Raw genomic sequence first — 14,107 nt, forward strand, 5'->3', positions numbered from 1 at the left:
TTAGGGGTTTTGGGGGGGGGGGGGTTAATTTAGGTGTTTCATATATTGTGTTAGCTAGCTAATTAATAGAGAGAAGTGTCCTCTCTTATCTCCGTACTTGGTCGACGCTACGTACTATATACGTGTGGAGAGGACTAGACACGCTAGCTAGTAATCAAATGAAGGAAACAGAAGATCGTCATGAACATATGCATACAGAGAGAAGTGATATCGGCCACCTCTCCTTCTCCGAGAGATTGGTCGAACAACAAGTTCTCGTATATCTATCCGACACTACCGGCTACATATATACAATAATTATCTCTTACCATACAATCTCCTAATTAAATTGTAGGAACACAGGGTCCACATAGTATTCTCCGTTTTCAGCGATCACGTGGACAAGAAAGAATGCCGCCAATTCCTCTTGAATTCCTCGCATATGATTTAGTTCTAGGAGTTCATCCCGCTTTCGAAACATCTAATTTGAAGAAGGGGGTCAATACATATATATATATATATATATATATATATATATATATATATATATATATGAATAAATGAAACTCAACACAAATGATGGTAATAAAATAAAATTGTGAATATTATTGCTTACGCACTTCATATTGTTCTTCAGTGTAGCCCCGCTCACAGGTCGTGTAGCGGATGGACTCGCAAACGTAGTATCCACAGTAATTATTCCCGGATTCCTGCCACAACCACTTTACAAGAAATAGAGGTCAATCAAACTGATAAGCAAGCATGCTAAATGGTATTGATGAAACTAGCGCTTGAATCACTAGGAGATGCGCGGAACAAGCTACTATAGTACTTACTTTCAGGTGTTTAAATTGCAGCTTCTTCGGCAGTCCCGGAGCTTTTGTGGTGAATTTTCTCCAAACCCTGCCAGACAAAGAAAACAATTACTTGATATCAGGAAATGAACAAAGTTGCTGATATGGTGGATAATGATCGATTTAACTTACTTCTCGAGCATTTGAGTCATGTGCGCATAGTCCTGGGGATCTTTTCGTCTCGAGTCTAAGACGGTTACTACTCCCTGCTCAAGCTTAATCTCTAGGAGAATATAGTGGAAGCTGCGCATGCATGCATAAGTCATCAATTACATTACCATAACCTGGACTAATAAGGGAAACCGAATATGCACAAGACAGTAACACTCACTTGAATTTGTAAGGAAAGAGTATTATATCTTTGTTTTGATTTAATACCAACGATTGTAGCAAGTTGGCATCGGCTTCTTTGGGATGTTTTTCAACCGTATATGCATCTATGAGATTTGTGTTAATGAACCCATAATTTTTTTCCTCTGTTTTTTTCTCTTTTGCTTTATTTGTTTTGTTTTGTTTCTACTTACAACAAAAAAATTATTTATTTTATTTCTAATTACTTATGTATTTTACTTTAATTATTTTATTTTTATTTATTTTACTGCTGCTATTTTTATTTATTTTACTGCTGCTATTTTTACTTAATTTATTAAGGTTTATTAATTGTAGTTACTATAGTTTATTTTATTTTATTTTATTAAGGTTTATTTAGTTTTATTTATTTTATTAAGGTTTATTTATTTTATAAATATAAAATAATGAACATAGATGCGCTTATAGAGAAAATTAAACCTAAATTCAATTTACTATGAATTTAGGTGAAATTCCCTGTATAAGGGCATCTATTTTCACTTTAAGAGAAGCTCAACAAGGCATAGAGGGACGGGCTTATAAACTGGTGTGAGCGCCCTTCGGTTGGCGAGGTGGGACTAAACACTGGCCGCAACTAGGACCAGCCCTTTAGTCCCGGTTTGTGGTACGAACCGGGACTAAAGGGTGGTGGGCCAGGAGCGTGGCCCATTGGTCCCGGTTTGTCCCACCAACCGGGACCAAAGGGTCCGGACGAACCGGGACCAATGCCCCCACGAGGCCCGGCAGGACCCTGGCCGCACGAACCGGGACCAATGCTCACATTAGTCCCGGTTCGTGACTGAACTGGGACTAATGTGAATATTGCCCTGTGACCAAAGCCCTGTTTTCTACTAGTGTCTTGAGCAGCGAAGAGCAGATGCTCCGACAAGGCGAGCGTGGTTTCAGGCGACTGTTACACATGTCGAGTTTGCTGACAAGATTTCTGTCTCGAAAGGCGAGCGCGAGGCCACCACAAGGTAAACCCTCCTGTATAGCAAGTACGAACAATTAGGCAACAGTATAATATTTCAACGATGGGCATGGCTACATATTCTTTTCCTTTTGGTTGAGCACAGTTGTATATCGTTTCTGCTCCGGTGCTCCCCCCTGGGCTGAACGCGAGGTGGAAAAACACATCGACTGCCAGGATGAACCAAAAACGGTTCATAACGAGGGGCACGATCGTCTTTGTTGCCCCCGCGTATAGCCGCCGAGGAGCCCTGGCAGGCCCGTACGGGCCCGGTTAGATCGTATGCCCGGCCGTATACGTATTTGTTTGTATACGGCGGCCTTTCGTGCACGCGTGAAGCCGCCCGCGCGTGGGGCAGCACGTGTCACGGGTAGTTCCCAAAACTGTCCCATCATACAAATGTGGACGGCAACCACCTCCGGCCGCATCGCCCACCATTTCCCCCCGCCGCATCGTCTCCCTCTCTCCACTCCCCACTCCCCACTCCCTCTCCTCTCCAACCTACTCGTATCCCTCACTGCATCCTCTCCATCGCCATGGCGGACGCAGGAGGCGAGCGCCCCTGATTGGGGCGCAGATCTGGTGGAGCAGGTGCGGCAGGTCGCTGCGGGCACCTTTGTGAGGGGGCGTGCCGGTGTCCAGCGCGGTGCTCCCTCCGCTGGAGATCTGGAGAAGGCGGGGGCGGGCTGCAGCGGCGCGGTCCAGCCAGATGCGCCCGCTCTGGCGATCTCCGGCGAGGCGCAGAAGGTGGAGGCGGGCTCTGGCGAGGCGCAAAAGGTGGGGGCGGGCTCTGGCGAGGCACACGAGGTGGAGAAGGTGGAGGCCGGCTCCGGTGAGGAGGAGGCGGAGCAGAAGGTATCTGCTTATCACTTTTAGTTGGTAGTTTTTAGATTGTAGGGTTTGTGGCCAGAACTTTGTTTGGTTAGATTTGTTGGAGGTAGGGTTTTCTCTGCATTAGGGTTTTTTTGTATTTGATTCGTGCAAGAATGGTGGACCACATATGATTATTAGATTAGGTTAGAAGTAGCCGGATTGAGGGATGGGGTTTTTTCAGATGCTTATTAGATTAGTAGTGGAATTTTTGCAATTGTTTAGGTGTTTAGCTTGAGGATTAGACGATGGATTAGTCAAATATATACTTCTCTATTGGTTTGGGTTGGTGCCTGCTTTAGTTCTTTGGCTTTATGATTAATTAAATGGATGCTTAGTTCTAGGGATTATGCCTATCATAGTTGCAATTCTTAGATGCTTGATTGATGCATGTTGTCATAGTTGCAGTTATTTGATGCTTGATTGATGCTTGTCAGGTAGAGGCTATGAGATGGGTTGTGCATGGCCTTGTGTTTTTGGAAATTGTCTACCTGAGGTGATTAGATGGTGCATTAGTTTGGTTGTAAATATAGTGAAAGATGTGCTCATGTAATGGGTGTTGTCATGTTAATCAAAAAGAGCTTCTCAAGGGCTGGATTTGTTTGTGTTGGATTGGGGCTTCTGAAGGAGAGGGGAAGCGTGCTCGAGGGGAAGGGGCATTCTATGCTTATTTAGTTTGGGTTAGTAGTGGAATTTTGTCGTTGCTTCAGAGATATTTACAGCATTGAACATCCTCTGCATTGCCGTTGCTTCAGAGATAAAAGCATCTTGGGGTTTTTCAGATGCTTATTAGATTAGTAGTGGAATTTTTGCTTGTTAGTTTTTAATTAGTATGAGGTTGAATACCTTATTTAAGGGGGAATTTAAGGTCAGATAGACGTCATATGATTATTAGATCTGTAGTTCAATGCTGCTGACATTTATGATTATTTGATTTGATCTGTGGTTCAATGATACTGGATGGAAACATATTTGATTTGGAATGTATTAATTTTGATGTGCCAATGAATTGATTCAGATGATACAAGATTCATCTATAGTATAATTTGTTGTTGTTTAGGTAAGTAATGAAATTTTAGATGTTTGTTGGAGATGTATGCATTTATAGTTGAAGTTGTACCTAATTAACTACTGCATTATGTTAATATGTGTAGGAGCTTTGCTGCATTATCCCAAAAACAGTAATTTGTGCATATTAAAATTTGTAGTTGGCTTCTATAATTAGTATATACTATATGTAAATTGTGAAGTAAACATTCCAAGGCAGGATCCTAGCAACAAAATATATTATATGTTTCCATTAAGTAGTGTGGGGGGGAATTCCCTCAAAAGAAAAGTGTTGGGTTAATCGAGGGAATGTCAAGAATCCAGCTTGCATTTTCATTAGCATTTATGAAGGAAATCATTTGTCTGTTGATTGATTGCTTAGATTCTGTATTTATAAGGAAAGCATTTGGTCACTTGCAACATACCAATGTGGTTCACATTCACAATTTTGTTTGTAATGACATTCTGTGAACTGCAATTCAATTCATTGTAATTGATGTGTTTGTTTAACAATATAGCAGGAGGAGGAGGATCTTGTGGGCAACAAGAGGAAGTGGGACAAGACTGGGTTCTACCCATATGACTCTGATGAAGATGAGCCGTACGAGGTAAGGCCTAGTTGAAATGTTATTTGTGCATTGAGTTAGTATTACGTGTTTATAGTTTTTGAATGCATAATGTATTAATGTCAGTCATTAATGTGTGTAGTATGAATCTGGAGATGATGTGGTCGAGGGGAACGTTGAGTCCTTTGAAGAGAAGGAGGTGTTGAAGATCAGGGCCCAAGGACCTGGTATGTACCACAACTGGAGGACGGAAAAGTACCGCTGCCCCTACTGCAGCAAGCCCAAGCCAAGGTCTGGGTTATTGGAACATATGATGGAACATTGCCGGGCTACATCGATCTCCAGTGATGAGTACAAGATCAGGGCTCAGCATTCTGCCCTCCTGAAGGTCCTAAGAAACCCTAACCTCTAGTCCTACATCATGCTGATCATCAGAAGCTGGAAGCCGTACTCATCATCAGTATATTTGATGATGTTTTACTTTTGGAAAGCTGCATCTGGGTCTGAACTGCTTGGAAACTAGCTATATTAATGTAATGTAATGTATTGTGTGTCTGAACTGGATCTGTTGTGAACTGCCTGCTACCTGTGGTGGTAACCTAGAATGCTATCTATATATGTGTGGCCTTAACTTTATTGGCGGTGAATGCTTCCTTCATGTTTAGTTGTTGTTTCGATGGTGCAATGATCACAAATGGCGCTTTAGTGTTCCTTCAGACATGCTGCAACACTTGTCTATGCTGTGGGCAAGTGCAACATGCTATGCCCATGTGCCAATTATACCAAATATTGAATGTGGCAATGTTCCAAAATGGCTGTCATGAATTATAGTACATGGGGTTTAGTAAAGTTACTGATAATTGTTCATCCTCACACATTCCATCAATGCATAATTTGAATAAGCAAAAAGATCAAATGTTCCATCATTTGAACCTATGTTGCAATTAGAGATCAAATATTCCATCATCAAAGTGTGAAGGAATTAAATGTAAATTTAGAAGAGTAATGTAATACTAGTTAAAAATAATGTGTGCAAAAAAAGGAATTTGAAATAAGATCTACTTTATTTTGTAATAAAGTTATATTACCCTACTTATTAGAATTTTGAAAATGTCACTTATTTATAAGAAAAGAAAATATAAATATTCAAAAAGATGTGTTTGATAAAAATACCTTTTGAATTTTTGGTATGTTATTATTTGAGGGGTCATGTAATTTTTATGTTATTTTTTGAGTGCTCAGGTAATTTTTATGTAAAGTGAAGGAAAAGGAAAAAAATAAACAAAAGGAAAAGCATGGGCCATCCTAGCCATCTTGGAAACCTAGCTTTATAAATAAAAAAAATTTCAAAAAAATAAGAGGGCATTAAAAAAATAAACAAATATAAGAGGGCATTAAAAAATAAACGAATATAAGAGGGCATTATAAATTAAAAAAATTCAAAATAATAGAAAGAATATTTTACAATGCCCCCTTGAGGTATAGACCAATGTTTTGACCAGTCAGTCTAGAGGGCATTATAAATTAATAAAAAATTCAAAAAAATATAAAACCTTGGAAACCCACCTTTGTTTGTGCAAGAGATCATGTGTGCCAAAGTTGAGGTGATTTGGAGGTGGTCAAAAAATGACCGCATTCTGGAGGGGCCATTTGGTCTAACTTAAGCCAGTTTTTGAACAAATGTGATTTTTCCCACCACCTCCAAATCACCCAAACTTTCTTGAACATGGTAACCCACATGTTCCAATCATGCCTATGAAAGAAAATTTGGAAAAATAATATTTTACAATGCACCCCTGAGGTATAGACCGATGTTTTGACCAGTCAGTCTAGAGGGCATTATAAATTAATAAAAAATCCAAAAAATATATAACCTTGGAAACCCACCTTTGTTTGTGCAAGAGATCATGTGTGCCAAAGTTGAGGTGATTTGGAGGTGGTCGAAAAAATGACCGCATTCCGAAGGGGCCATTTGGTCTAACTTAAGCCAGTTTTTGAACAAATGTGATTTTTCCCACCACCTCCAAATCACACAAACTTTCTTGAACATGGTGACCCACATGTGCCAATCATGCCTATGAAAGAAAATTTGGAAAAAGAATATTTTACAATGCCCCCCTGAGGTATAGACCGATGTTTTGACCAGTCAGCCTAAAGGGCATTATAAATTAATAAAAAATTCAAGAAAATATAAAACCTTGGAAACCCACCTTTGTTTGTGCAAGAGATCATGTGTGCCAAAGTTGAGGTGATTTGGAGGTGGTCAGAAAAATGACCGCATTCTGGAGGGGCCATTTGGTCTTAACTTAAGCCAGTTTTTGAACAAATGTGATTTTTCCCACCACCTCCAAATCACACAAACTTTCTTGAACATGGTGACCCCCATGTGCCAATCATGCCTATGAAAGAAAATTTGGAAAAATAATATTTTACAATGCCCCCCCTGAGGTATAGACTGATGTTTTGACCAGTCAGTCTAGAGGGCATTATAAATTAATAAAAAATTCAGAAAAATATAAAACCTTGGAAACCCACCTTTGTTTGTGCAAGAGATCATGTGTGCCAAAGTTGAGGTGATTTGGAGGTGGTCGAAAAAAACCCTAGAACACTGCCATGGCGTGACACAACGTGCGTGTTGTGTCCGAATTCATGCACACCTTGCCTGGGGGCCACATTGGCCATGCTCACATGCTCCCAAAAGTTGGGGTCATCTCATGCATGCCCCCACATGCACCATCTACAAGCCGGACCATTCGGGTCTGCCGGAGGGCAAGTTTGAAAGAGGTTTTCCTTGCCGGACTCCCCAAATGATCCCAAACTTTTTGCACACCGTACCATGACCATGGCATGCTTGTGGGAGGAGAATTCATACATCACGGCCTCATTTTTGTTGAAATCCAATTAATATCCATGTGTATTACATGTAAGTGAGCATGTGTAAAATTTATTAGATGACTTGAAGGTCAAAACATTAACTTGTCATATATGCAAAAAAATGTGTATTGAATGCAAGTGAGCATGTGTATAATTTAGTGTGTGATTTGAAGATCAATACACATGGCAATATGCCAAAAAAAGTGCCCACCTACCAGAGCAGGTGAATTCATACTCCACGGCCTGCATACGACTAGGAACCCTGTCGTGCATGGGCTAGGATGCAAGCCCGTGGTGCAGAATATCTCTGCTGCTAGTAGGCCCCACGGGGCAGAGGGGACGAGAGTTAGGCAATGTACTGCCTGCAATTGATAGGAGCCTGGGAGGGGAGTTGCAGCCGGGTATATAAACCGGTGCGGCGCTCTCTCCCTTGGCGAGGCGGGACTAAACTCCCACCACCCAACGGCTGTGCGCTGCGATGTGCCCTGCGCGGCTCCGCCTTGGGCCCAATTCGGGCGGGCTGGCCCAGGGCAGCCTTACCCGCGCGCTGATCTGTTTGATATTTTCTTTGTTTTTCACTTCTTAACTCCAAAATTTCTTTTCTTGTTTATATTTCTAATATTTAAAATCAAATCTCTTTTTTTTTCTATATTATTTCTAACAGTGTTTACTAAAATTAAAAAAATATGCCAAATTCTGTTGTGTTTTATTTCATTTGTTCGTTCTCTTTTGTATATTGATAATATTTACGAAATATAAACTAAAATGGTGTGTTTTATTTCAATTCTTCATTCTAATATTTCTTATCTTTATTATTTTTGAAATATTTTTAGTTTGTAAGATAAAATGTTCTGTTTTATTTCACTTCTTCATTCTAATATTTGTTCTCTTCTTTATATTTGAAATATTTCCAAAATGTAAGATAATATGTTATCTTCTATTGCACTTCTTCATTCTGATAGATCTTATCTTTTTTACATTTGAATTATTTTTTAAATGTAAGATAATATGTTGTCCTTCCTAATTATGAACTTTATTTTCTGTTTGATACTTGAAATATTATTAAATCAAATCTAGTTGGGACAATCGCATGCATGCCTCCACATGCACCATGTACTAGAAGCAGGTTTATCTTCTCGGTCTCACCAATTCAGACCAAACTGTATGCACACCCTAGGATGACCATGGCATGCATGCATGGCGAGTATCGTTCATTTCCGTCACTCGATGCATTTTCTAGGGTTTTTCCGGCGACAAAACCCTACAACACTGCCCCCATGTGACGCAACGTGCGTTTTGTGTCCGAATTCGTGGACACCTTGCCTGGGGGACCACATTGGCCAAGCCCACATGGTCCCAAAAGTTGGGGTCATCTCATGCATGCTTCCACATGCACGATGTACAAGCAAGACCATTCGGGTCTGCCGGAGGGCAGGTCTGAAAGTGGTTTTCCTTGACGGTCCCACCAAATGATCCCAAACTTCATGCATACCCTACGATGACCATGGCATGCATGCATGACAAGTATCGTTCATTTCCGACACTCGATGCATTTTCTAGGGTTTTTCCGGCGACAAAACCCTACAACACTGCCCCCACGTGACGCAACGTGCGTTTTGTGTCCGAATTCATGCACACCTTGCTTGGGGGACCACATTGGCCAAGCCCACATGGTCCCAAAAGTTGGGGTCATCTCATGCATGCTTCCACATGCAACATGTACAAGCAGGACCATTCGGGTCTACCGGAGGGCAGGTCTGAAAGTGGTTTTCCTTGACGATCCCACCAAATGATCCCAAACTTCATGCATACCCTACGATGACCATGGCATGCATGCATGACAAGTATCGTTCATTTCCGACACTCGATGCATTTTCTAGGGTTTTCCGGCGACAAAACCCTACAACACTGCCCCCACGTGACGCAACGTGCGTTTTGTGTCCGAATTCATGCACACCTTGCCTGGGGGACCACATTGGCCAAGCCAACATGGTCCCAAAAGTTGGGGTCATCTCATGCATGCTTCCACATGCACCATGTACAACCAGGACCATTCGGGTCTGCCGGAGGGCAGGTCTGAAAGTGGTTTTCCTTGACGGTCCCACCAAATGATCCCAAACTTCATGCATACCCTATGATGACCATGGCATGCATGCATGACAAGTATCGTTCATTTCCGACACTCGATGCATTTTCTAGGGTTTTTCCGGCAACAAAACCCTACAACACTGCCCCCACGTGACGCAACGTGCGTTTTGTGTCCGAATTCGTGCACACCTTGCCTGGGGTACCACATTGGCCAAGCCCACATGGTCCCAAAAGTTGGGGTCATCTCATGCATGCTTCCACATGCACCATGTACAAGCAGGACCATTCGGGTCTGCCAGAGGGCAGGTCTGAAAGTGGTTTTCCTTGACGGTCCCACCAAATGATCCCAAACTTTATGCGTACCCTACGATGACCATGGCATGCATGCATGACAAGTATCGTTCATTTCCGACACTCGATGCATGTATAATATTGTAGAAATGATAGAGATACTATAAATATTGTTGAACATATACAAGTATACAATAACTAATAGGTGTCACAGAGTTTTTTTAGGGAAGAACCAATGATATTTATTTTGAGGGAAGAAACAATGCAGGTAGGTGGGCCGGCCCAGACCGCAAATAACTGTCGGATCCATATTGTGGGGGCTCACAATGCTGCGCTTTCCATGCACGTCGATCACACGCACGTCGATCACGGGAGTAGTTGCCGTTCTGTTACACAATTCTGGGATCGTGCTAATCCATATGTTCTTAATCCCTACGATTGAGGAGCACGTTCAGCCTCGCTTCAACGGAGGAAAATATAGATCGCGAGATTCGCCACAGGGAATTTACGATGACCTAGGAGTCGACCTCGTATATAATCTCCTCCTCCTCGCACATGTCGTCGACTAGATCGCCTCCTGCCGGCGAGTCGTCGACAGCTCCGTCCGCCGCATCCCACACACCACAAAAACCCCGAGAAGATCAAGGTCGTCCGCACGTGCAGGCCAACCTCAACGAACTACGTCGAGAACGCATCGCCAACTTCTTTCATCTTCGTCGACCGATCAAGTAAATTGTCCTCCTTACCTCGCGCCTTCATAGCAAGCTACTTCCTCCGTCTTGTTGCTTTGATGGACTTAGGTTTACCACATATTTTCAACTAGTATCAACCCGACTAGATGCGTTCTGACCAGATGGCGTAGATGAAAACAATCTTTGGTTCTTTCATAGCATGGTACAATAAGATGTTAGTTTCTCGAGAAGCATGATGGAATAGATTTTTTGTCACATGATCCAATTATATTTTTGTCACATGATCCAATTATATTGTTGTGCACATAGAACATTAAAGAGTTATTAGCATTAGATGTTGATGAACCTCAAATAGGTACCATTGCTATAGACTCTAGTTATTTACAGCTGATCAATTTGTCACCCTGTTAATAAGACAACAAAACGAATTAGTAACAGTTTACCATATTAAATTTATTGATTATATAATTTATCTGATACTCAAAGAACTTGATCAGATGCAAGTAAGTTCAATTACCAATTGTAGTTATTTTTTTATTGCCTCATGTCAGCACAAACTTGGCTGCATGTTGCAGTATACATGGTGCTAGTTTTATATTTGCATTAGTGTTATTTTTGCATTAGTGTTAGCTACTGCCAGAAAGTTTTATATTTTTGCATGTTTATTGTTATTTTTGCTTTAGTGTTTTCTAATGTCATGAAGTTATATATTTTCTTTCAACAGGATAGACGAGCTGAATGGAGAAATAGTATGCGCCGATGAGAAATGGTGCAAGCTTGTTGCAGCTCTATCGAGCGGTCAACGCGCTAGAGTGGCTGATACAACATTGCGCAGCATGGTGCAGATACCATCTATTAAGATGCGTACCCTACTGATTAGGTATATGATTGAGAATTTTCAGGCCAGCACGGCCAGATTCATTATACAAGAGCAGGTTGGGGAGGTGACTCTCGGTGCGGTCGACGTCGAGTGCATCTTTAACCTCGAGAACCAAGGACTTTCCGCTTCGGACATTCTGACTGAAGAAGGCGAGGACATCAAGGAGCGGGTGCCGCCACAATTTCTCAGTAAGACATCAGAAAACATAGTGATAGATAATCTCATTGAGGACATAATTAAAAGTAAAGCCACGGACGACGATTTCCTTCGGAAAGTAGTCCTTGTCCTATAAGGAACAATTATTGCTCCCATGTCGAGCAAGATTGTGCCAAAGCAGTACTACGCTTTGGTCGAAGATGTGAAACGTATTTCAAAGATTAACTGGAATGCCTTCACCCTACGTGTTCTCCTTGATTGCCTTCGCATAGTGAAGAAAGGCAAACACCTCCGCCAATGGCCGAAAGGCAATTTGGCTCTCTTGCAGGTACACATATGAGACCTGTTGCATAATGTCAATTATCATATCATTGCAATTTTATGTGATGTATTGTACTAACTGTAATTCCTTATTTTTTTTGTAGTACTTGTACTGGGAGAAGGTGCAACCGGTCGAAGGCGAATGCGCCTATAATCCCAACTTGTCCATACAACCTCTTATGAGGAACTGGACCGAAGGTGCAGCCACTAGGAGAGATCGGTTCGACTATGACAATGGGTGCGGCCGTGGTAACGTCAGGGTAAGTCATTGTGTTCCGTCTTTCTTAAATGTTTTGTAACTTAATAATATTTATTTTTTATTCATCACATGTACTTCAATATCGCATGCAGATCAAAAATAATATCACCCAGGATTATAGGGCTCGGGAGCCCAACATCCCAAATAATGTGCCCACCATGAAGCCAAAAACCAAGCCTGCAAATGGAAACGCAAAGAAGTCGACGACAGCCCCAATGTCAGAAGATTTGATGGAGCTTCTAATGAAGCGGTTCATGGACTTCATACACACCCAGATGAGGGAAATCCCTGATCAAGTTGCTGCACCCAAACTTTATAGATTACAGTATGTTTGCTGTTTTAAACCATGCTAGCATTACTAAATTTGTTTTTGTATTGCAGAGGTTGTTGGAGAAGTTGAACAAATCAGGTGTCATGTGCAAGCCGGCTGCTGCCGTGCCATCCGCGGACAATGATGTGGATGAAGAACTGGATTCGTTCGAGAACGGTCCATATGAAAAGAAGGAATTCATGTACAAGGATGACATAGACTCACACGGAGAGCCTGTCATTGACATGACGCAGCCTGATGAAGTGGTTCCCAACCATAAAACCGTACCTGAGGTACTATGTATATATATTTTTGTCTATAACTTTCTCCTTTAATTTATTTACGTGCTGAAATGTTCACACGATTTTGTTTGCCAAACAGAAAACCCCACCGAAGATGAATGGACACAAGGAAGCTTCACCTATTAGGCGTAATGATGAATGTGGCGCTACACCCGAAAACCCTTGGGTCGTTGGTACTTCTACTCAAGCACCTTCATCGGACATAGACATTTGTCATGGCTAAGGCGAATGGAAAAAGGGGTCCAACAATCGATAAGGATGAGGAAGTTATGTCCGGTAAGCGCAAGAGGACCATTCCTAAGAAATTTGAATCCCCCTACGCACTTGACAAGCCCAGCAGGCGTCCCAATCATGGTTAGAAACCCTCCGGTACTTCTACTGCTACTAGAGGTATCGTAACTAACATTCTTATTTTGTTATATGCTACGAATGCATATGATCACCATTGTTGACGTTCATATTATTTCATGCAACTCTGTTTTCTGAAAATCATCAGCCGGAGGTTGTGGCAGATGAGTTGACGCCGGAAATAATTGATGCAGTTGTTTCATTTGTCGAGTTAGCTGCTAGCACCGAGAAGAATAAGGGGAAGAAAGTTTACTACAGTGAAGGGCGTGGCATTGCTCTGACTTCCAAAAGGATTCGACCGGTACTAACTCACAGATGGCTGTCAGACGATGTAAGTACTACTTGCATGTCCTGTTATTAAAATTCTCAATAATCTATGTCTCAACTTTCAACATGTAATGCCCTGATATTCTATGAAGGTAATTGATGCTTATATGGGACATTTGGAGCTGCACGTTGGTCATGATCGTTACCTCTGTCCAGCGTGGAGGTCCAAATTCCTTGTAGATCATGCTATCGCACGAGACGATCCATTGTCGTCGAGCTGCAACATGGATAGTGCTCTGTCCAAAGCTGGAGCAGTTAATAGAGTCACGAAAGAGTATACTGTGCGTGATAAGGTATGTTATGTTTGTAATTCTTCACTACAGGACATTTCATCAAGTATTTCGTTTGATCCACAATGGTTTTTTGCATTGTAGACGTATATCGCGTTGAATATCGACAATGCCCACTGGATGACCGTGGTCATGCACTTGATCAAGCAAGAATTCCAAGTTCTCGATTTGCTCTATCCTCTAGACCTGACAGAAAAGACTGTGAAAGCACTGGTAATGTAACCAACATTTGTACCATTGGTCTTACATGTTGTTTATGATTATTCTTTAACACTATCCTCTTTATAGCGAATGACTATAGCACACGATATGCACCTAGCAAATCTTATTACACC

The sequence above is a fragment of the Triticum aestivum genome, chromosome 2D, assembly GCF_018294505.1.
Source record: "Triticum aestivum cultivar Chinese Spring chromosome 2D, IWGSC CS RefSeq v2.1, whole genome shotgun sequence".
Classification (NCBI taxonomy): domain Eukaryota; kingdom Viridiplantae; phylum Streptophyta; class Magnoliopsida; order Poales; family Poaceae; genus Triticum; species Triticum aestivum.